Source organism: Narcine bancroftii, chromosome 14 (assembly GCF_036971445.1).
Source record: "Narcine bancroftii isolate sNarBan1 chromosome 14, sNarBan1.hap1, whole genome shotgun sequence".
Lineage (NCBI taxonomy): Eukaryota > Metazoa > Chordata > Chondrichthyes > Torpediniformes > Narcinidae > Narcine > Narcine bancroftii.
In genome coordinates this window covers 40,135,124-40,160,521 of record NC_091482.1, presented here as the reverse complement: position 1 = coordinate 40,160,521, position 25,398 = coordinate 40,135,124, and the positions used below count along the sequence as shown (strand labels likewise).

The 25,398-nt window shown below is 44.5% G+C and overlaps 1 long non-coding RNA gene and 1 pseudogene across 1 annotated transcript; both read left to right on the top strand.

The window, feature by feature from the left end:
• Positions 1-1,147: 1,147 nt before the first annotated feature.
• On the top strand, positions 1,148-13,337 carry LOC138749644 (NLR family CARD domain-containing protein 3-like; annotated as a pseudogene).
• Positions 13,338-17,827: 4,490 nt separating this feature from the next.
• On the top strand, positions 17,828-25,122 carry LOC138749646 (uncharacterized). Its single transcript, XR_011348799.1, has 3 exons — positions 17,828-18,395; positions 22,034-22,173; positions 23,461-25,122. It is a non-coding gene; the product is annotated as an uncharacterized lncRNA (long non-coding RNA).
• Positions 25,123-25,398: the final 276 nt, after the last annotated feature.

The window sequence follows — 25,398 nt, the reverse complement described above, 5'->3', positions numbered from 1 at the left end:
TGAGTCGCTCGCTGGTCTGCTGCCCTGGGCACTGTCATGTCTAATCTTGTCCTCTGCTTCTCCTCAAATGGTGAGGGAGGATTGTTCTCCCGGTTTCCAATGCTACTTCTATCCATTTGCAATCCCTTGTGGTCACTGCTGAGCACAGGCGCCGCCATCACAGGCACATACCTGGAGTTGCAGTTTTAATTTAGAAGCACCATCAGCTTCTTTAACAGGGCGCTTAAAGCCTGTCTGAAGCCCCCGGCATTCGGACCAGGATTTAACCAACGACGCGATACTGTTCATAAATCTCACCGCCTGCGGCAGAAATATTTCCAACGTCCCTCCTGATTGTGACCCTCCTGGCCCAGCTCCGTCAGGGTTTTTGGGCAGAGATGATCTGTACTGAATGGAAAGTTGTCCTTAATAATTCTATAGCCCAAGATAAGCAACGATCTGGCGAATAGTCTTAAAAGGGGGATCCCAGTGATCTACTCAACCTTTGATGAGACTTTGTATAGACTTTTGTTGCAGCCTCTCTGCACACAAAAGGATGGGCCCAAACAGGATTCTCAAATTAAATGTTGTCCAGAATGCGTCCGGGATCCTCGCCCTCCGCGATTTGAGGACGTGCAGGCTGCTGCCCCTTCATAGCTAATGAGGAGGTGGTGTTTGTCCAGAACAGGTTGTGTGTTGTATCCACCTCGAGGAACATTCTCTCCATTCTATCCACAACTGAATCACTGACGTGCGATGGAGAGGAGTTGATGGACACAATCTTCTCCTTTGTTTGGTCCATGTTGAGACTCGGGTTGTTGACCCGGCACCATTTTCCAAGCCTCGAAACCTCCTCTCTGTCATCGTTATTGGCGATGATGTCATCGTCTGTAATATCATTTAGAATGTTTGTATTGTTTGACCTCTATCTGATCAGCAGCGCGAACAATCCCGTTAATATCAGAAGTTCCAGATTATTTTTCATTCTCAAGTAAGAGAAAATGTCTCCCAGTTACTACAAGTTGTCAACTGTCAACGTGATTATAATATGTGAAGGAACATGCATCTAATAATTTAATTCATTCATGTTATCGGAAACACTAAATTTCGGGGCAGTTTTAATGATATATGTTTGGTGGAGGTACTAACGTGGAACCATTTTCTCCACGTTCTCCTTGAAGATATTCAACAGAAACCTAACAATTTCCTGCGCGCACTAACTGAAACACTGAGATTGAACACGATCCTAATGCGGGAGAAGATGAAGGTTTTCCAGCTGGTTGATCGATATGCTGAGCTCACGGTGATTTCTACTCTTCCAGATCAGACACTGATGGACACTGAACATGAGCTGCTGCAAGAGACCGAGACCATGAGGGGCGGAGAGAGAGAGAAAGATCTGCGGAGACAGCTGGAAAAAATCCCGTCCGAACAATTGTTCCAGAGCAGCTTCACCCGGAAAGCCTCCGAATCTGGGAGTTCGGCAGAAGTGGCCGGAGTTCCGGGGATTGGGAAAACCACAATGGTGCAAAAGACCGTTCACGACTGGGCCACAGGGAAAATATTCCAACATTTCCAATTTGTCTTCTGTTTCAAATTCCGGGATTTGAACGCTATCAACCGACGCTATCAGAATAAACCTGAGGGAACTGATTTTGGATCAGTATCCCTACTTTGGGAATATCCTGCGAGAGGTCTGGAAGAACCCAGAAGGATCGCTGTTTATATTCGATGGCCTGGATGAGTTCAAGCATAGAATTGATTCTGGCGACAGTCGGAGAGAGACAGAACCAAAGCACCAGTGCCCAGATCCCGAGGGCTGGTGTGAAGTGTCTGACATCCTGTACAATCCAATCCAGTACAAGCTGCTCCCAGGGTGCTCAGTGCTGGGACCACCCGCCACATTACGTTAACTTTATTGGAAAAGGCCAAGATCAGTATCTGGGCTGAAATCTTGGGATTTGCTGGTGAGGAACGGAAGGAATAGTTCGACAAGTTTTTGATGATAGGTCGGTTGCAGCGGCTCTTTTCAAACGCGTGGAGGAGAACTAGATCTTGTACACCATGACCTACAACCCCTCTCTGTTTGAACCTGGGCCCCTTCTTCACACAGAGAGACATGGACCTGCACCGAGTTCCCAGGACCATCACCCAAGCGGGTTGGTCAGATGGCCTTCTCAGGAGTGTCCCAGAAGAACATTGTGTTTATAGATGGAGATTTGGTCGAATACAATCTGCACCCTTCCCAATTCCTGTCCGGATTCCTGATGGAACTGGTGGAGAGGGAGGATTTTACCCACAGCATGGTGCACACATTTCCCCACCTCACCATCCAAGAGTTTGCACCGACACTCGCACAATTCCTGACTCCAGATCCCGGCCATATCCAGAAACGCATCACTGAAGCCCACAGTGCGAGCGATGGGCGATTTGAGGTGTTTCCGCTTTGTGGCCAGTCTCTCCGCCCCAGGGACCGTTCGGCGCCTCTAGGCGTTTCTAGGTCCGTTTCCTCATCAGACCATCTGCCGAGTGATTGACTGGGCTAAAGAGGGGTTTAAACGCCAAAGTGGGAACACATGGAGTGAAGAAGCTGGAAGGAACCTCCTGAACATATTGCACTAACTGTTTGAGTCTCAGAACCGCAGACTGGCTCAGTAAACACTGGGATCAATCGAATCGCTGTCATTCGTTGGATTGGGACTGACGCCCATTGACTGCGCCGTCCTGTCCCATGGAATCGGTTGTGTCATACAATAACATGTCTCAAACTGACTGACTGCGGCATCCAACGTGAAGGAATTCAGCGGCTGGTGCCCGGACTCCACAAATGCCTGGAGTTGAGGTAACTGTTAATTTACCTCAAACTGTATTTGAAATGATCACGGTTGATTGTTTGAACGTGAAGGGAAAGAAATAGTTTGGAGAGAACTGACGAAGGGGCATTGTTGGAAATAACCAGAGGATCAGGTTCCATTTTCAGATCAATCGCAAGGATTGGGGAAGGAGGGACGGGATCCCTGAGTTTCTGCTTGAAGATGAGATTTTATTGACAGATACACGAGGACAACTCTTGGTGTCTGCCACATTGACCACCGCCAGTGGGCTGATATCGCCTCCAACAGTGCATCTTGGCGCCTCACAGTTCGGCGGGCAGCAACCTCCTTTGAAGAAGACCGCAGAGCCCACCTCACTGACAAAAGACAAAGGAGCAAAAACCCAATACCCAACCCCAACCTACCAATTTTCCCTTGCAACCGCTGCAACCGTGCCTGCCTGTCCCGCATCGGACTTGTCAGTCACCAACGAGCCTGCAGCAGACGTGGACATACCCCTCCATAAATCTTCGTCCACGAAGCCAAGCCAAAGAAAAGAAGACTTAAGGACAAGGACCAGATGAGCTCAAGTCTGAATTCCTGCAGCCACACAGTTGGCAGGATGCCCCGATAGGTCCATTTCAAATGGCCCCTTGTCAAGCGATATTTGAGACTTAATTAGCTCAGCCAGTAATATTCCTGGAATTAACCATATATAATCGTTTACAGTGCGGAAACAGGCCACGTTGATCCTTCGAGTCTGCAGTGGTTCACTTGAACAACTCTGCTAGCTCACCCTCCCTCTCCGCCCATAACCCTCCAACCCCCTTACCTCCATGTACACATCCAACCTTAAATGGCAGAAGGGACTCTGCCACAACTATTTCTTTTGGAAGATCATTCCATTCTGCCACCACTCGTTGAGTGAAAAAGCAGCCTCGAATATTCTTCCTAAAGTTTTGCCCCCTTACCTTAACTCGTACCCTCTTGTTCCAACCTCCCCTGCCCTCAGGGGAAACAGTCTGTTTATGTCTAGTCTATCTTTTCCTTTCATAATTTGAAATACCTCTATCAAGTCCCCTCTCATCCTTCTATGTTCCAATGAATAAAGTCCCAGTCTCCTTAATCTCTCTCTGTTATCTAGATTCTGTAAGCCAGCAACATCCTTGTAAACGTTCTCTGTACACTCTCCACCTTATCTATATTCTTTCTATAATTTGGAGACCAGAACTGAGCACAGTACTCCAAACCTGGCTTCACCAATGCCTTAAACAGCTGCAGCATCACCTCCCAGCTCCTACACTCTATATTATCATTTGTGAAGGCCAGCATACCATATGCTTTCTTAATGACCCTGTCTACATGTGAGTCCTCCTTCAATGAATTCTACCATAACCCCCAGGTCCCTCTGTTCCTCTGCATTCCTCAATGTCCTCCTATTAACTGCATATGTCCAATTCTGGTTATTTTTACTGAAATGCAGCACCTCACACTTGTCTATATTGAACTCCATTTGCCATCTTTCAGCCCACTCTTCCAAAAAATCCAAATCCTTCTGTAACCCAAAAACATTCCTCACAATTATTTGCTTACCCAGTTAACCACACCCTCCTCTAAATCATTAATATAAATGATAAACAACAAGGGACCCAGCACCGATCCCTGAGGCAACTCGCTTGTCACAGACTTCCAACCTGACACTTTCTGCTGTCTATCTTCCAGCCATGTCACAATCTCTCTACTAATCCCTAGTGACTGAACATTCCTTATTAACCTTCCATGTGAAACCTTATCAAAACTCTTACTAAAATCCAAATAGATCACTTCATCCACCTTTTCTGTCATTTCCTCAAAAAACACAAGGTTCGTCAAACATGACTTTCCTTTTACAAACCCATGCTGGATGCCCCTAATCAATCCCTGCCTATCCAGAAACGCATATAAACTATTGTGAAGAATACCCTCCATAACCTTCCCCATCACCAAAGTCAAATTTACTGGCCGATATTTACTTGGCCTAAACCTACTGCCTTTTTAAACAACGGAACTATATTCGCAACTTTCCAATCCCACCGTACCACACCTTCCTCCAGTGATCTTTGAAAACTCACTGTCAGTGCGCCCACTATTTGCTCCCTGACCTCCCTTAAAGTCCTGGGAAAATCCCATCAGGACCAGATGACATCCACCTTTATTAACCTGAGAAGCTCCAAAACCCTCGGGATACTAATTCCTTTTCTTTCCATAACTAAGCCCTTTGCCTCACTTATCTCATATCGTCCAATATCCCTTTCCTTTTTGAATACAGAGGAGAGAAAATTATTCAACATCTCTCCCATCTCATAATGTTCCTTACATAGTCCACCAGTCCCATCATCCAGTGGACCTATTCTATCCTTAACCTTCCTTTTACTGTTCACATATCTGTAGAAACCGTTAGGATTCACCTTCGCCTTATTAGGTATGGACTCCTCATACCTTCTTTTTGCCTTTCTAATTTCCCATTTAAAGTTCTTCCTGCAATCGAAGTAACGATCATTAAAGAGCTGTATTGCCCTGTTCCTCACTGTCAATGACGGAGCTTCTTCACAATGTTCCTGGCCCCCAGACTGACACTAACTACAGCAGTCGGGGTGTTGGAGTATCCCACCCTCTCCGAGAGGAATGCCAACCGGTGGACATTGGATTGTCAGTGGGAGGAGAAGAGTGAGCGGAATCCTCAGGCATTTAGTGACGAGGGACAGATCACAGGTCTGGGCTGTCAGCTGTTAGTGGGTGGGATTAGATTTTACCGCAGGTTTCGTACACGACCTTAACTTAGTGAAGACCAACCCTTCACATGCTCCAGCTGGTGCCCCTGTGGCCGAGGAGGTGGTGGAGGCAGGCCCATGCTTACAGTTCACGCCAACTCTCAGTGACATTGGGGAGAGAATTTGCCAGTAGAACAATTCAATGTACCAGTTGGTGGGTTGGTGATATCTCGAAGCACAGACCACATTGGTCAGTGATGGAGCCTTCCCCCTCTAAGGGAACTGAAACAGAGAGATCATGGAAGGTTGAAAGGTGAAGTGTTCAAGGGGCAACATCTTCACTCAGCTGGCTGGGATATGGAAGGAGCTGCCAGCGGATTTTTGATCGCAACAATCAAAAGAATATTGGATGGGTCTACGGATGGGAGGGGTGTATTTGTATTTTTATGTACAGCACGGTACAGGCCATTCCATTTCAGCCCACGGTCCTGTGCCTTCCAATTTACATCCCAATATCCTACATCCCGGTACGTTTGGGACGGTTGGAGGAAACCGGAGCCCCCAGAGAAAAACCACACAGACACGGGGAGAACGTACAAAAACCTTACCGACAATTCCAGCCCGGTGTGACAGAGACTGGAACCATTTCCTCTTCTGTCTGAAGCCCCACCCAGCTGACCATTAACATCGAGGCTCCACCCAGCCTCTCCAGCCTGCCAATCAAGTGTGAGCCCATCAGCCAGAGCACACACTTCCACTGGCCAGACAGCCCGCGCTGAGCAAGGCAGTTTATAAAACTGCAGCAACTCAGTTTAACTTCTCTTTGTCATGAGGTAGCAGGTGAGGGACGAGTAACCCCTTAAACTAACCAGGGTATCGCTGTAGACACAGCTGATACCGGTTTTGTAGCCGTGTTCCCAATGATCAGGGGTACGGAGGCGTGTACACCCCTGTAGGTAGCCCACTTGTCGGGTGCCCTGCATAGTCGGAATCCCTCTTTCCCTTAGGGCATACTCCGGAGTCCCCTCTCCTCTCTGCTGGAACTGCTTCTGAGTGCATTCTGCTTCTGGGTTTAGGGTCCTTCTTCTTTCTTTGGCTTGGCTTCGCGGAGGTAGATTTATGTCAGCTGCAGGCTCGTTTGTGGCTGACAAGTCTGATGCGGGACAGGCAGACACGGTTGCAGCGGTTGCAGGGGAAAATTGGTTGGTTGGGGTTGGGTGTTGGGTTTTTCCTCCTTTGTCTTTTGTCAGTGAGGTGGGCTCTGCGGTCTTCTTCAAAGGAGGTTGCTGCCCGCCGAACTGTGAGGCGCCAAGATGTACGTTTGAGGCGATATCAGCCCACTGGCGGTGGTCAATGTGGCAGGCACCAAGAGATTACTTTAGGCAGTCCTTGTACCTCTTCTTTGGTGCACCTCTGTCACGGTGACCAGTGGAGAGCTCGCCATATAACATGATCTTGGGAAGGCGATGGTCCTCCATTCTGGAGATGTGACCCACCCAGCACAGCTGGATCTTCAGCAGCGTGGACTCGATGCTGTCGGCCTCTGCCATCTCGAGTACTTCGACGTTAAGGATGAAGGTGCTCCAATGAATGTTGAGGATGGAGCGGAGACAGCGCTGGTGGAAGCGTTCTAGGAGCCGTAGGTGATGCCGGTAGAGGACCCATGATTTGGAGCCGAACAGGAATGTGGGTATGACAACGGCTCTGTATACGCTTATCTTTGTGAGGTTTTTCAGTTGGTTGTTTTTCCAGACTCTTTTGTGTAGTCTTCCAAAGGCGCTATTTGCCTTGGCGAGTCTGTTGTCTATCTCGTTGTCGATCCTTGCATCTGATGAAATGGTGCAGCCGAGATAGGTAAACTGGTTGACCGTTTTGAGTTTTGTGTGCCTGATGGAGATGTGGGGGGACTGGTAGTCATGGTGGGGAGCTGGCTGATGGAGGATCTCAGTTTTCTTCAGGCTGACTTCCAGGCCAAACATTTTGGCAGTTTCCGCAAAACAGGACATCAAGCGCTGAAGATCTGGCTCTGAATGGGCAACTAAAGTGGCATCGTCTGCAAAGAGTAGTTCACGGACAAGTTTCTCTTGTGTCTTGGTGTGAGCTTGGAGGCGCCTCAGATTGAAGAGACTGCCATCCGTGCGGTACCGGATGTAAACAGCGTCTTCATTGTTTAGGTCTTTTATGGCTTGGTTCAGCATCATGCTGAAGAAGATTGAAAAGAGGGTTGGTGCGAGAACACAGCCTTGCTTCACCAACTGCTTGTAAATTGCTAATTGCCCTATTTCGTGCTGTTCATTGCTCCTGATCTGCCCCTGTGTTGCTGGGGTAGTCGGCCGGTTTCTGTCTTAATAATTCCTTTAGTTATAAATTCCCTGCGTTTGGACTCATTTCCTTCTGAACTCCAAACGAATCTCAACACAACAATTGACCCTGCTCGCAGCACCTACCGTGTCCGATCGATGAGATGAGGCAGAATGAAGGGTTTTTATCTTCATTACTTGGATGGAAGGGGCTGTTTCTGTGCTCTCTGGCATTGCTAGCGTAGATCTGAGACTCCCTCAGTAAGAATCTCTCTCTCTCTAACTCAGTCACTGTCACATTCTCAAACACTCACTCACATATTCGCTCACTCTTAACCACTCTTGCACACTTTAGCACACAAACAGAAACATCGGCATTCAGTGTTCATTTTTGGTGCATCTTTGTCTTTTTTCTCTCTGTTTGCAACATCTTTCTGTGCATGATGCATATTTATGTGTGAATGAAGACCTCTCTCTCTCTCTCTGAGACACCTCTCTGAGAAAACCCCTCTCTGTGAGAGATTCCCCCTCTTTCTGTGAGTCTCTTCCTCTTTTTGTGTTAGACGCCCCTCTCTCTATGAGTCACCCCCCTCTCTCTATAAGAGACTCACCCTCTGTCCCAGTTGGAGATTCACACTTTGTCTGATCTGGAGACTTGCTCATTCTCTCCTCTCACTGCAAAATAATCCACAGTCACCGTGACATTCTGCCCTCCCACCCCGAGGTTCTGCCCTCCTACCACAACATTCTTCCCTCCCACCGTGACGTTTCAAATTCTCAAATTTTAAGTATTTTTTTTCCAAATGGATACAACCTTGATTTCTTCTTGATTCCTTGGCGAACACAAATGTATATCAGATTTACACGTAATTTTATACATTTCATTGCTGTTTCTCAGGATAATTTAACGTTCTAATTGATAACTTTAATTTAGGTCATGCACCTTCAATATTTCCTCATAAAATAAATCAGGATTTTGTGATTTGTTACAATAAAATTCATAAATCTGTCCAAACGGGGCTCATGTTAGGAGAAGTCTGCGTTGAATCTATTAAAGATCCTATATCTTCACCACCTCTCAAGCACTGATATGATAAATCTGATTTCAGTCTATTCAGTTTCTGTGTTGTATGATATAGTTGATGTAAAAAGCCATTTTGGACTAGTCTACATCTTACATCAATAGTATTGACATAAAATTCCTACACAAATCCTAAGAATATTTGTTAATATATTGTAGTATTTAAAACTGTTTCCTGTCTCTGTCTAGATCTGTGTTGTCCTTGTTTGGGAGTTCCTGCTTATAACAATGAACATCCCAAAGAAGTATTTTTTAGAATTCCTCTAAGAAGTTCTGCTTCCATACAACTAGATAAGAACAGAGTTGGTCCAAGCTTATCCCTCAAATATGCTCGTAATTGAAAATTACAAACAAATGGTATTGTGCTGTATCAACATTAATATTCCCCTTACAAAACAAAATGTTCAAGGACTGATTGTGCCTTGAGCAACGTATAGAAGATTTTGGATCCATGGCATTTTAGGTGATATAGCAATATCACCAATATACCAATATCGTCATTTTATTCCCAACATTAAGCAGATGCTTCCATAATGATTTCTCCTTGTCAGCAACCATCAATTCCGGTTACCACTTCCACATAAATTCTTCTGCTTTCATCTCTCCCATTTTATTCAATTCTATATTAACCCATACCAATGTTTTCATTCCAAAGAAGAGTCATTTCTGCCGCTCGGTAATATTTTCTGAAGTTAGGAAGCTGTCGACCTCCCAGTTTATATTTCCATGTTAATTTTGAATAGTATCTATTGACTTTTTACCATTCCAAAGAAATTGACTTACACGTTCATTGAAAATTGAAAATTATGAGGTATTCAAATATGTAATACATGAAAATATATTGTATTCTTGGAAATATATTCATCTTTATACAATTTACTGTTCCAACTAAAGTTACAGGTAAACTAATTCATTTTTTTCAAATTTTCTTCATTATTTATGTAATGGTTCATGATTCATTTTTTAATAAATTCTTCAAATTACTCTCCCTTGTAGCGGTCCACATACTGAGACACGGACCGGTCTGCAAAATATCCGATGAGTACAGCGATCACTAGGGTGATATCGGCCATCGTCTCAGGTGGCCTTCGCAAGGTGGGAAGATGGGGATCTCTGGTGGGAATGCCTACCAATCTGAGGTCGGCACTCCGATCATGCAGTGTCCTGACATCAGAGCCAGAGCAATAAATCAGTCTCATTTACCAAGGCTTTTGTGTGTGTGATGTTCTTCTCCAAGCCCACGTAGCGCCGATGCTACAACCTAAATATTTAATTTCATCTTTTCACCTTTTAAACTGTGTCCCTTTGACATTAATCACCTTCTGGTAATGTCATCATTTAAATGTTATTCCAATTTATTTTATAACCCGAGACTTTTCCATATCCTTCTAAGTGAGGATATATTTTTGTAAAGATTATTCAGGATCTGAAAGATCTTAAAATGTCACCTGCAAATAAACTGATTTAAGTTCCTCTTGACTAACCCTAAAACCCTGAATTTGTTTATCAGTCCAAATAAGCTGCCAAGTACATGAAGACTTGAAATAAATGGCTGAAATAAATAGATCTGAAGATAAAGGAGACACTTGTGTAGTTAATCTCATCAATTTGACCAGCGTGGACACCAGTCCATTGGTTAATATTTACCTTTATATTATTATATAACGCTCTAATCCATTAGAAAATCAATCCAGATCCACATTACTCTCACATCTTGAGCAAAATATTCCCTTCTCATGTGTCAAGTGCCTTTTCTGCATCTATGTCAACTGCTACACTCAGCCCACCTCTTTCTGGTGCTAAATGAATGATCCAACATAATCATATTGCATTTTATGATGACTGGCTCGTTTTAAAAGATTTTCTGATCCATATTTATTAATTTATATAACAGTCTATTCAATCCATTTGCTTAAATGTTTTTAAAAATTTTATTATCTGCATTTAACAATGAAATAGGTATTTAAGGCGGAGATTTGAAGAGTCTGCACCTCTCTTTGGAATTGCAGTCATTATTGCCATCGAAAATGATTCCAAAAGAGTTTGAGGTTCCGAAGCCTGGCCTAATACTTCCATAAAAATTGGAATTCAAAATTCCTTTAATTCTGTCTAAAATTCAGGTGTAAAATCGACTTCTCCTGTAGATTAGTTACTCTGTAAGACATCTATATCTTCTTTTGTCTTCAGTAAATGGGGCCGTAAGTTCAATTTGTTCTTCCAAACTTAAAATATGCAATGGTATCAGTGATTAAATATTTATTTATTTTACTTGCATCTCTTAAAGACTCTGATGCTATTATTTCGACTAACAACTCTTAAATGATTCATGTATTTTCGAGCCTTATATACATCTATATTAGTGCCTTTTTCATGGCTTTGGTTACGCCTTTAACTTTCTCTCTCCTCTCATCTAATTCACAATGTATTTGTTTCGTTCTTGTAATTACTTTCTTTGTTATTTCTATAAGTTTATTATCTATTATATTGTAGTTTTTTTTTCAAATGTCTGCATTAATCTTCTGAGGTATATTTTTGAAGGTCTTTTCCAAAGTTCTAATTTCCCTTTCTAATTGTTCTATTGTCTCATATATTTCTTTTTAATTTTGGAAGTAAATAATAATTTGGCCTCTTAAATATACGTCCAAGGCCTCCCATATTTGTGTTTGAAATTTGTGTTCGATAAAAGTCACATTTATTTCCTTTTCAACAAAAAAATGAATTGAATCTTCACTAATATAATGACTTCTCCGTATCAGACACTTCCATCGTTATTAACAAAGGCGACTGATCGGATAAAATCCTCAGTGTTTAATCCACTTTAAGGATCTTAACCTGCATCCGAGCAGAAATCAAGAATAAATCATTTCAAGAGTAAAAATCAAATCTAGATGAATAAAATGAATAACATTTCTCCCAATACTGAATCCTTCTCTGCATTTATTAAATTCAAATCTTTCATCAAACCAAATGGAGCTTTACCTGCCTTTCCTCTCGTTGTTACTCGGGTCGACCTCTCGAACAATGGGCCAAAGCAAAAATTAAAATCCCTTCCTATTAAAATATTGTCATGTACCCCTGCTAAGTTAAGAAACGTGTCTTGGATAAATGTCTCATCATTAACATTCGGAGCATACAAATTCCAAAAAGCCCGCGTCTCAGAAAATATTTGACAACGTTCCATTTCGTCACTCCCCGTCGAGTCTGAAATAATGATATGAACTTACATTGGAAGATTCTTATTTGTCATCATTTTCACCAATCCTGCTTTAGAATTAACCGAAGATGCCATGACATTTTCCACCCAATCCATAATCAATCTCAAATGTTCTTTTTCATTTTAACGTGTTTCTTGAGAAAAGGCTACATTAACTCGCAGTTTCTAAACATACGTTAATAATCTCGTTATTTTTATCAGGCTGTTCAACCTTTTCGCATTAAAATTTACAAACGTAAGCAAAAATTTTCCCTCTCACTGTGCCATTCTCTACTCTCGCTCTGCCTTCTCCCCATTTACTGTGATGTGCTCTCCTTTAAAAGTGATATTCTTCCCTCTGTGAGACTCCACTTCTACCTCCGTGAGGCTCCCTTATCCATTCGTGAGAATGCCCCTCTCTCTGTGTGAGACTCCCCTCTCGCGGTGTGAATTCCTGCTCTCTTTTTGAAACTGTTCTCCATGTGAAATTTCAATTCTCTCTGTCCAACACCCCCCCCCCCCCCCCCAAACCCAACCCGCACCCTCCTCTGTTGGAGACCCTCTCTGGGATATACACTCGTACTTTGTCTCCCTCATTATGTGTGACTCGTTCTCCCTCCCCCTCTCCCTTTCATGGAGAGACTGTCCTTATCCATCAATAATCCCCAGGTGAGTGCAGCACTGTTTGCGGTTTTCCAACGTGACTTTCAAGGTGGATGAGACTTTTATAATTATGTGTAACAATGTACTGTTCAGAAGATGTGGAAGAAGATCCAGTAAGTCTGGGAAATTGCCCAAATTCCATGCGGTCGGTTGTTTCAGCAGAGATTAAACGCGTTGTGAATAAACATTTCCTGACAGCCCGGACTTCACTATCTGCACATAGGTGCTAGAAGTGGGAAATCTTCCCCCTAACATCATTCATTCATGAGGGGCGTTTAGTGGCTGCACAGCACTTTATCTAGAAAATTAGTGGCATTTCGTAGAAGACCTGGAGCGGAACAGTGACGGGGAAATCTGTTCATTATTCGCGGCAGAGTTTATTTATTTCCTGAACAGCTCGAGTGTGAGAATTTATATCAGACACGAGGCATGAATAAGTGTGTTTCTCACTTCCTGTTTGTATTCAGGCTGAGATGCAATGACCTGGGAGATTCTGGAGTGGAATTGGTGTCTGCGGATCTGAGGAATCCGGACTGTAGAATACAGACACTCTGGTAAGTACCAGACTGTGAGACATTATGTTCACAGGCACTCGGTGCCTGACCCTGGACATTAATGTGGTCAGTTACAGTGTAACTGGGGATTTTCACCGGCCCCAGTTTCCATTTATCGTTGTTTCACAGAGTGAGTTTCCATCTGTTCGCCTTGTGAAGATCCATCACGGGGCAGCAGAAGCTCAGCACCACTCTCATATCGAGAGGGAGAAACCAAACACACATCGAGTGTCCGTGGGTCTCGTCGCCTGCTCTGATCCCGTCCACTGCTGGGCCCCTGTAACCCCCACAGTCTCACGGCCTCCTGTCCGCCCAGCTACTACCCCTGCTTCTGATCATTCACCGAGAATAGGAAGTGTTCAGCCACTGTGACCCATCAGGAACCGGTCCCACATCAGCTCCCTCACGGATGCCGGTCCCAGAGCCTGGTTTTCCATGGCCTAGGGTGAAACATTCGGCCGCCGGGCCCTGCCCTCCCAGCTGCGTTCCCACAGGCATCTCCTCAGCAGGGTGGGCTCTGTCTTCCCGTTCTGTGTCCGTGCACTGGTGTCCGGCTCCTCGGAGCCCGATCCCTCGACCGTTGGGTACGCAACGTGGTCACAGGTGTGTTGGGAAACCGTAGATCTTGATGTAAAGTAATTCACCCTCCTCCCCCCTCCCCTCAGTCTGATACTGCGCCGGGCAGCAGGCGGGTCGGCCGGGCTGTGGGACCCCACATATTCTCTCTATTGGTGAACCCCACTCACTCATTGTATCCATACCATTTCCCATAAGGTCCCCGAGCTCCTTTTCAACAACCTTTCACTTTCCACCGTTAACTTCAGTTCGGTCTCTCAATCCCTGGCCACAGAATCACGCAGAGACGATTCGTTCAGAGCAGGGAAAATGGAAAAGATAAAAGATGTACCTGCTGGCCAAATCCCTTGTGTGTACAAATTCACTCCACTTCGTTCCATCTGCTAAGGATCTGCAGAGCCTTTGGAATCCCATATCTGACACCAAATGTGGATTATGGTTCTTTCAGTGAACTGTACGAAATGACTTGTATCCCAAACAATAGTCTTGGTCAGACTTCCTTTATTCTACAGAATTTATTCTACAGAATAGAGGTTCACAGAGATGCTCTCTTTGTGAATGCTGACAGAGAAAACTGAACATGTGTTTCAAAGCTTTCATTTGTCTGGTTCAAACATGGGCAGAGTTACATTTTCACCCAATCAAAAGTTCACACAATACATTCTTACCCAATGCAATTCCTACTAAGTACAAATTCCATTGCTACAGATGATTGACATCCTCTTATCAGACCTGCTCATTTGATTGGTTTAGAGTAAATTACTGCAATTGGTCGTCGTGCTAATTGCCAGGCCCACCTAACTCGAATGCTGCAAAACCGAGCTGCACTATCACTAGCTGTTAATCCTTTTTTTTTCTCGCATTCACGGACTACAAACCATTGACATTCGCCCTGCCTAAAATCTTTGATCCCTGGTCAGCACGCCAACAGAGAAACTTGTCTAACATCTCGCAGTACACCACCGATGTCCAGCACATCTCAGGCAAAGACAAATTGGTTGCAGACACCTTGTCAAGAAACAGCATCCATTCCCTGGTGAACAGCCTGGTCTTCACACCACTGGCAGAGACACACCCAGCAGGACCCACGAGATCCTGCAGTAAAAGACTGCTGTCATAGGCCTTCGGATTGAGGATGTTTCAGTCGGCATGGGTATTACCACCCCTAGTGCGACATGACCACCAGGCAGGTTCAATCTATTGTCCCAGTGGCATGCAGGCGACGAGATTGTGACTCAATCCACGGGTGGCACACCCATCCATCAGAACAATGGCCCAGCTGGTGGCCACCAAGTGTGTCTGGCATAGATTACAGAAACAAGTGCGGGGTGGGCAAAGCCGTGTACACATTGCCAACCTGCAACACAACAAGGTCCCCCGCAGCTTTTTGAGCCAAAGGGTTCATTCACGTGGATATAGTGGGGCCATTGCCATCCTCTCAGGGTTTTTGCTACCTGTTCACAGTGGTTGACCACTTCACCCAGTGGCCAGAAGCAATCCCCCTGGCCAACACATCCTCCAGGTCCTATTGCAAAGCACTCCTCTTATCCTGGATTGCAAGATTCGGACTGCAACAACACATCACTTCTGACCAAGGTGCACAGTTCACCTCCAGTATGTAGACAGACATTGCCAAACTGTTGGGTGCTCAACTTCACCATAGGACAGTATACTACCCGCAAGCCAACGGCATGGTGGAACGTTTCTACAGGAACCTCAGGACCGCCCTCATGACCAGACTCAATGGCCCCAACTGGGTGGATGAGCTACCATGGGCACTTCTAAGGATCCGAAACGTGCCGAAAGAAGAACTCCACGCATCCTCCACTGAACTCATCTATGGAGCCCCACGCACAGTTCCCGGAGATTTCTTTCCACAGGTAGGAGACAACCACCTTCCAGGACAGGCTGCACAAAAAGGTCGGTAACCTGGCTCCGATCCCATTGTCCAGACATGGAGAAGCCAAGTCCAACATCCCCAAAGAAATCAAAGACTGTGACTACTGTTGGAATCTAGGGGTTAAAACAGTATGAAATAAATGATTAATTAATAAGTGTATATTTACTACATGGTTCAGGGAAAAAGGAATGTGATTAAGTGGCAATCACAGCATGGAACAAAGTTGGCTGAGCAAAATTGTCTGCTCCAAAATACAGGGAGAGGAAATGCATAAAACGATTTAGGAGGAATGCTCAAACTAAAGGAGGTGGTGAGTAGCACAGGAGACTCAGGCCAGACCAGAACAAAGAATGGCCTGCAAGAAACAAAGGGAATGGAAAACCAGTCTAGGAGGAAGATTAAGGCAGGAGGAGGTGTTAAAGAGAACAGCAGAAATTGGCCAGACAAGAACAGAATGGTGATTAGAAATATCTGGGGATGAATTAATTTCTGATCAACACAACAGGATAGTCTGGCCTGGAGGATTAAGATGGGAGTGCTACACCCCAGATATCTGCAAAACAGGAGATGACTTGTGATAACCCTTATGCAAAAAGATCTAGCAAAGGAAGACAACTTTTGTTTTGCATGATAATGAAATCTAGCAAAGGAAGCCAACTTTTGTTCTGTATGATAAGGTTGACCTATATAAACTGAGCCAACTGGACAATAGGGGTCATTCTTGGGGAATAGTTCACTGTGCAGGTGACCTATGAACTAACGACTGACCCAGAGCTCTGTTAAGTTTTATTCTTGTGCTGTGTAATAAATTGACTGTTGAACCGAATACCTTTTCCTATCACTTCATTCAAAGAACACGCTGGACTCAGACCACACATAGACTAAGTTAAGAGTAAGGTAAAGCCAGAGTCCGACACTACGTGTTTGTACGCAGAGGACCCCACTGTTCACCTCTGCAGAAGCCATAGGAGTGTAAGCTGGACATCAGTGGTGAACTAAAGGTCTTCACTACAGAAATAGGCTCAGAGCCTGCCCACACAGACCCAGCAGAAACCATGGAGACACCAACACCTTGATGCAGAGGCAGACCACAAAAGACTTTGAGGACGATACCTATGGACACTATAGACTGTAACGTCGTTTCTGGGGTGGGTGTCACGTGGCGGCACGCAATTGCGCAGATCGTGCCGGCACATCGTTCAACAGCAGACCAAGACAGAGATGGCTAAAGTGACTCCCAAGACAATGAACCAGCCGGGGTAAAAGCAGGGGCAGCATCAGCCCAACAGCCCTAAAATGGCATTGATCAAGCTGCCCAGCTCACTCAGCAGAAACAGTCTGGGGGAAAAGGACATTCATATGCATGCCTGTTCCCGCCCGCTATTGCTGTCGCAGTCAATCAGTACAAACGGCGGGAAATTGGAGAGTGTGACAGCAGCCTTTCCAGCCCAAATAAAGGTGTGAGTTTAACCGCTGTGTGTGTGTGTTTTTGTAGAGTATATTTTCTAAACGTGATCAATTTTAACATCTTGACAAAGAATCTGCTATCACATTATTTGTACCTCAGATATGATTATTTTACAGATTATATTCTAGTAATATTAAACTCCAATTTAACAATTTTCTTTATTTTTCATTATTTTTTCACGTACACCAGAGGATTGTGGTCCGTAAATATCAAAATTGGTTCATGACAGGTATCGAGATGTGAGAGATGGGAAAATTGATCTAAAATTATGAACATGGAAGAAACTAAAATTCATCAGTTAATGGCTGTAACCAGTACAAACAGGATGAGCTTGGGGGTTAGGATGCAGGAAAGCAGAGTCAGCACGATTAACATAAGAATCTTCTAGTCTTTGTGACAAGACCATAAGACTAAGAAAAGGAAAGGAAAGGTAAGGTACATAAGTTGAGGTAGTCTGGATCAGATAAAGGTCTCCTAGCCCTGGACAGAAGTACCAAGTCCTACATATCTAATTAGCTAAACATACACAGATTTATACATATGAAATTAGCCAACCCTAGATAGGATGAGTCAACTCTGCATACCAAGAGACTGTAGCCCCGAGAATCAGGAAGGTGTGAATAAGGACAATGACATGATGGGACACCCACAGGATACCCCCTGGTCCTCCAAGTGTACTGAAACTGCACGTAGGCAGGAAGGATTACCTATGCCAAACCCATCCAGGGGGCAGAAGAATGTAAGGGGGAGGGCACTCTGATACTGAAATTGACTGTATAAAAGTTGGGTGAGCCCCAGTATATGTGTGTATTCCCAGGGTAAGGGGAAGCACCCAACTTTGCATTGTTGTTGTAATAAATGTTCTTTGTTCTCAATTTTTGTCTCGAGCTATTTCTTTAAAGGTAAATTCTGTTTCTAACAAATGGGGTCTTGTCCGGGATCACACTCCCTCCACTGACAGAGTGCCGCGACGACGAGAGTAGGTGCACCCCGGCTGATTCAGTTGGACTCACGGGCGACGGGTGGCTGGTCAGTAGAAGAAGCGAGTGATATCCGAGAAGAGGCATTGAGAACAAACGACGGGAGGAAGCACGCTAGAGCATTGCTACTGGAACTCGGTAAGAGGAATTTTACTTGCCTATAAGTATGGGAATTATGAGTAGCAAGGAAGAGAGTCCTGGTTCAGGATGTGAACACCAGATAGCTACGTACAGCCCGCTTGGGTGAATGTTATCTGAGTGGGGCACGGGAAGGACCCGTGGGAAAGACAAACTGACAATGGTCAGGTATTGTTGTATTGAATGGGCTAAATGCCCGGTTAAAGGGAGCTCCGTGTACTGGCCAAAGTTCGGATCCAAGGATGAATGGATGTGTCAAGCTTTGAACATCTGGCTCTGTCAAAACCAGAGAGACAATGTTGAGAGCAGGGAATATGCAGCCTGCTGGCTCAAGGGACCCATTGAACAACTGGTTTTGAATGAGAAAGAATTCAGGGATAAGAGAGAGGAGGAACCTTTTGTCCCTGAATCACAGGGGTGGGATGTGTTACATTCCCTCCCTCCACCTTATGTTCCTCCTATGCCGGCTCCTATCTTTCCTTCCCCTCCTATGACCTACCCTTCTGCACCTCCCCCTCCTCCCCCACCACTAGAGAAGAAAGAGGAGAACCGGAGTGGTATGGTGACTCGCTCACAAAGCGCTCGATTACCACCTCCGTTGACAGTAGAAGTAGAACATTGTAATTCAGAACAGCGTGAGATCCCTCAGGAAGAAGGGGCAGAACCCTGCGATTCACTTCTCAGGGAACAGGAACACAAATCTAAGAAACCAGAAATCAGCTGGATGGGACCCCTGCAGGAGGTTCCCGTGGGAGAAGGTCTTGGGTTCGTAAATGTGCCCCTGACCAGCACTGAAGTACATAATTTTAAGAAAGAATTAATCTCCCTGATAGAAGATCCCCAGGGATGTGCCGAACAGTTAGACCAATTTTTGGGACCAAATCTGTATACTTGGGAGGAATTAACATCCATCTTTAAGACTCTGTTTACCTTAGATGAGCGGGGAATGATCCGACAGGCAGGCATTAGAGTATGGGATAAGGAACACCAAGGGGGGCACGAGGCGACCCCTGGAGAAGTCAAATTCCCCCTCACAAAACCTAATTGGGACAAAAATACCAGTGGTGGCCGCACACTGATGGAAGAATACAGGATTAATTTGATCAAAGGAATCAGGGAATCTGTCCCCAAAGGACAGAATTTCAAAAAAGCCTTTGAGGTTCCCCAAGGTCCCGAGGAGACCCCCTCTGCATTTCTCAATAGATTGCGCATGGCAATTCAACAATATGGGGGTCTCGACATAGAATCTCCAGCAGGGGAACAATTGGTTCTAACGGGTTTTGTTACCAACTCAGCCCCAGACATCAGAAGAAAGCTACAAAAGACAGAAAATTGGCACGAGCAAGGAATTACCCAGCTACTGCAGATTGCTCAGAGAGCATTGTCCAGAGGGCAGAGGATAAACAAAAAGGGAAATTTAAAATTTTATTACAAACAGTCAAAGGAATAGTAGCTGATCATCACGAAAAAGATAAGGATTACTGGCCAACTTCTGTACGCGGTGAGGGGAGCCACGGGTGGGGAGGTGGAGACCCCAGCAGGTGGAGGAGTAGAGGAGGATTTCGGGGACGACGTATGCCCCCTAGAAATTTTGGGAAAGATTGGGAAACAGGACCCCTTATTTGTTTTCATTGTAAAAAGGAAGGGCACTTTAAAAAGGAATGCCCACTGCGAGCAATGGACACACGTTCCTATGCCCTGATGGAAGCTGATCATGAATAGGGGGGGGTCACGGTTCTCAGCCAATACACACCGTGGGGCTGCACGGAGAACCGTTAGTTAATTTATGCATAGGACCCCACAGTGATAAGATGATATTTTTGGTCGATTCTGGAGCCGCCCGATCTAGCGTTCTACACCAACCCCAGGGTGTGAAAATAGAAGGGACAGTTACAGTTTCTGGGGTGGGAGGACGAGACTTTCCAGTCCCGGTATTGCGAGGAGTCAGAATTCAAATGGGAGATAAGATCATAATTGAGGATCTTCTATTACTTCCCCAAGCCGGAGTATGCTTGCTAGGAAGGGATTTACAGGACCAATTGGCTATCGGTACACGATCTCTACAATCAGGTATTGGAGTACAATTCTATGTTTTAAACGAGGAAGATCGCAAACTAATAAATCCAAGAGTATGGGCAGGAAAGGGAAATAGAGGAATCCTCGATATTCCTCCGCTACAAGTCACTTTAAAAGATACTCAACGAATTGTTAGACAGAAACAGTACCCGATTCCTATGGCTGGCCGAAAAGGTTTACAGCCTGTAATCGACCAGTTGATTCAGGACGGTATACTCGAACCCTGTATGTCTCCCTTTAATACCCCGATTTTACCTGTTCAAAAACCAGACGGCACCTACCGCCTAGTACAGGACTTGAGGGAGCTTAACAAATTCATTCTTGCCTGTCACCCGGTTGTACCCAACCCCTATACCATCATGAGTAAAATTGACCCCCATAATCAATGGTTTAGCGTCATTGATCTCAAGGATGCATTTTGGACTTGTCCATTAGCTACAGAGAGCAGAGACATGTTCGCCTTTGAATGGGAGAACCCATTTACTGGCCGTAAAAACCAATACCGGTGGACTGTCCTTCCACAAGGCTTTACAGAATCGCCCAATTTATTTAGTCAAGTTCTAGAACAGGTATTAGATGAAGCTCCTCGGAGAGAAAATTGCCAACTCATACAGTACATGGATGACTTGCTAATTACAGCAAGAACTTATGAATTAGCTAAAGATTTTACGGTAGCACTTTTAAATTTTTTAGAGAAGAAAGGTCTGAGAGTCAGCGAGTCCAAACTACAATTTGTGCAATCCGAGGTCAATACTTAGGACATCTAGTCAGTCAAGGAACCAGGAAAATTAGCCCAGAGAGAATAACTGGTATTATACAGATCCCCCCTCCCAAAAATGCCCAGGAACTCAGGAAATTCCTTGGGTTAGTGGGATTCTGTAGAATCTGGATAGAAAATTATTCGAACCTGGTCAAATTCCTTTATGATAAGATTCCCAGTATAGGAACCCAAACCCTTGACTGGACGGATGAAGAGATTGAAAATTTTAACTTTGTTAAACAGTACCTTACGCGTGCCCCAGTTTTAGCGCTACCCAACCTAAACAAACCTTTTGATTTATACACTAATACCAAAGCTGGGGCAGCCACTGGAGTGCTCACCCAAAGCAGGGCTGGCTATAGACAACCAGTGGCTTTCCTGTCAAAGCTTTTAGACCCCGTTTGTCGCGGCTGGCCAGAGTGTATACAAGCCATAGCAGCCACTGCAATTTTGGTTGAAGAAGGACGAAAGATTACTTTCGGCACCCCTATGATAGTTCACACCCCTCATACAGTCCGCAATATTCTCTTACAGCGGGCTGGAAGGTGGCTCACGGATTCGAGAATCTTAAAATATGAAACGATCCTAATGGACAGCAATGATTTGACCTTACTTACGACCAAAACTCTCAACCCAGCAGCCTTCCTCATCTCTCCAACTAATGACCAATCCTCAAACGATTTAGAACATGTGTGCTCAGAGGTTATCGACTTACAAACCAAAATTAGGGAAGACCTAACCGATGTCCCTTTAACTGAAGGAGAAAGATTGTTTATTGACGGTTCTTCACGTTGTATTGCAGGAACCCGCTATAGTGGGTATAGTATAGTGGACGGTAAACAGGAACTGGTGATCGAAGCTGGTCGCCTCCCTGGTCATTGGTCAGCACAATCCTGTGAGCTATATGCCCTCTGTAGAGCACTCCATGAACTAGAGAACAAGGTAGGAACGATCTACACTGACTCTAAATATGCTTTTGGTGTAGTCCATACCTTCGGTAAGATATGGAAAGAAAGAGGGATGATAACTGGCAAAGGACAAAAGTTAGCCCATGAACAGTTAATTACCCAATCCCTAGAGGCTTTAACACTCCCGTCCGAAATTGCCATTGTACATGTGCGGGGACACCAAACTGGTAACAGTCTTGAAGCTAGAGGAAACAGGCAGGTTGATGCAGCTGCCAAACAGGCAGCACTCGCAGAAAAGATTCACATGTACCAGCTACTGCCCACACCGATAGAGATTAAAAAGACCCCCATCTTTTCACGGGAAGAGGAGGTCTCAATAAAAGATAAGGGATTTCGCCATACTGCCGACGGGTTGTGGTGGACAGTAGATGGACGGCAAGTCCTTAACAAAGCCATAACTCGCCAAGTCATAAATCAGTTACATCAAAAAACACATTGGGGAACCCAGTCCCTTGTTGATACCTTTGGACGTTTCCTTCACTGCCCTGGCATATACAATATTACTAAACTTGCTACTAGATCTTGTCCCATATGTCAGAGGGTTAATAAAAAATCGATGCGCCATGTAATACCTGGCGGTCGCGACATTGCCGTTCGCCTGTTCCAGCGCATACAAATAGACTTCACTGAACTTCCTAACATTGGTATTTACAAATTTCTCCTTGTCATGGTCGATCATTTTACACGATGGGTTGAAGCTTTTCCTACCCCGAATGATCGCGCCAACACTGTCATCAGAATACTCATTGAATGTGTCATTCCACGATACGGTATGATGCAGACCATTGATTCAGATCGAGGTATGCATTTCACCTCTCAGATTCTCCAGGGTGTCTGCAAGAACCTAGGAATAGACTGGCAACTACATACCCCATGGCATCCCCAAAGTTCGGGTCGAGTCGAACGTAGACTGGTCTTTCCTGGATTAAATCGTTACCATTAGCCCTGATTAGAATTCGGACAGCCCCTCATAAAGACCTTGCAATCTCACCGTACGAGATGAAGTTTGGGCTCCCATTTATGGGGTTCCACACTGATTCTCCCATTCCTGAGGCTAATGACCAATACATTTCCAAATTTTTACGAGGGCTTTCTACTTCGATCCAAGATTTGAAACAAAAGGGACTATTAGCCCAAACACCACCCTTAGACTTTCCTATACATTCTATTAAACCTGGTGATTGGGTTTATGTAAAAGCATGGCAAGAGGATCAATTAAAACCTGCCTGGGATGGTCCCTTCTGTGTACTTTTAATTACAGACACCGCAGTAAGAACAAGAGAGAAAGGCTGGACCCACATTCAAAGAATTAAACCAGCTTCTGAACCACAACATCACGACACACAGACTCAACCCTCAACCTGGCGTGCAGTTCCTCATCCTTCAGACCTGAAACTTACACTGCGCCGTGACAGAGTGCCGTAATGTTACATTTATTGTCGAATTTTTTAACGGTTTATACATTTATTGTCGTATTTTTTAACGGTTTATACATTTATTGTTGTATTTTTTAACGGTTTATACATTTATTATTGTATTTTTTAACGGTTTATACATTTATTGTTGTATTTTTAACTGTTTATTTTTAACTGTTTATTCATTTATTGGGGTACTGTTCGTTAAATGGATATGTCACTTCAGTTCTCGCTAAGTTTTAAGTCCTGGAATAGGGGCAGCAGAGGTTACAATTGTGATACTTTACAGTGTAGACAGGGCATAGATTTAGGACAATTTTAATACGGACCAGGGGAACACAGTAGCGATAGTCAGTTAACAGCCTACATAGTGATTAATCAATGTACATTTCACACACAGGGAGAGACTCACAGGCAAGCTGCAAATACAATAAATTCACGAGAAACAATCCCCCCCCAGCTTGGTCTCTTTTCATCACCCCGTGAAGGGGAGCACCAGTTACCAACAACGTGAGCTGCTTGACACTTTAATATCAGACTCCAAACAGCCTTCGGAGATCGGTGGCCCTAGGGTTCGGGGCTGAAGAGGACATCAGATACTGAGAACTGAGAACTGGAGCCTGATACTCACAACCCTAATAAGCAGCTGGACTCGCTACTCTGCCCTTCATGGTGCTCCCCTACCTAAAGACTTTACGCAGGTATTACAATTCGGTTATTGACCAGCTGGGTAAAACAACTCCTTACACTTGAAAGATCAGTATTACTGATCTAAAAGAAAAGTGGGGTGGGGGGGAAATCAGTCACACTGACACTAGTAACCAAAGATCAGTAACACTGATCATGGTGAAAGATCAGTATTACTGATCTAAAAGAAAAGTGAGGATTGTGAGAGATGGGAAAATTGATCTAAAATTATGAACATGGAAGAAACTAAAATTCATCAGTTAATGGCTGTAACCAGTACAAACAGGATAAGCTTGGGGGTTAGGATGCAGGAAAGCAGAGTCAGCACGATTAACATAAGAATCTTCTGTGTGACAAGAGCCACCATAAGACTAAGAAAAGGAATGGTAAGGTACAATAGAATGTAGGAAGTTGAGGTAGTCTGGATCAGATAAAGGTCTCCTAGCCCTGGACAGAAGTACCAAGTCCTACATATCTAATTAGCTAAACATACACAGATTTATACATATGAAATTAGCCAACCCTAGATAGAATGAGTCAACTCTGCATACCAAGAGATTGTAGCCCCGAGAATCAGGAAGGTGTGAATAAGGACAATGACATGATGGGACACCCACAGGATACCCCCTGGTCCTCCAAGTGTACTGAAACTGCACGTAGGCAGGAAGGATTACCTATGCCAAACCCATCCAGGGGGCAGAAGAATGTAAGGGGGAGGGCACTCTGATACTGAAATTTACTGTATAAAAGTTGGGTGAGCCCCAGTGTATGTGTGTATTCCCAGGGTAAGGGGAAGCACCCAACTTTGCATTGTTGTTGTAATAAATGTTCTTTGTTCTCAATTTTTGTCTCGAGCAATTTCTTTAAAGGTACTTTAATTTCTAATAGAGATATACATCAAAATTCTGCAGAGAAAATATTATAGGCAACGGGTTTTTTCCCTCAATTACGGAATAGTTCCTTTGATGAGCATTGATTTATTTTTTGAAAAGTGGGCAACTGGATGGTCAATTTAATTATGTTTTTGTACGAAAACTGCACCCGCTGTTCCCTTACGCTTATTAGATAAATAACATAAAAGTTAATTACTGCCCAAA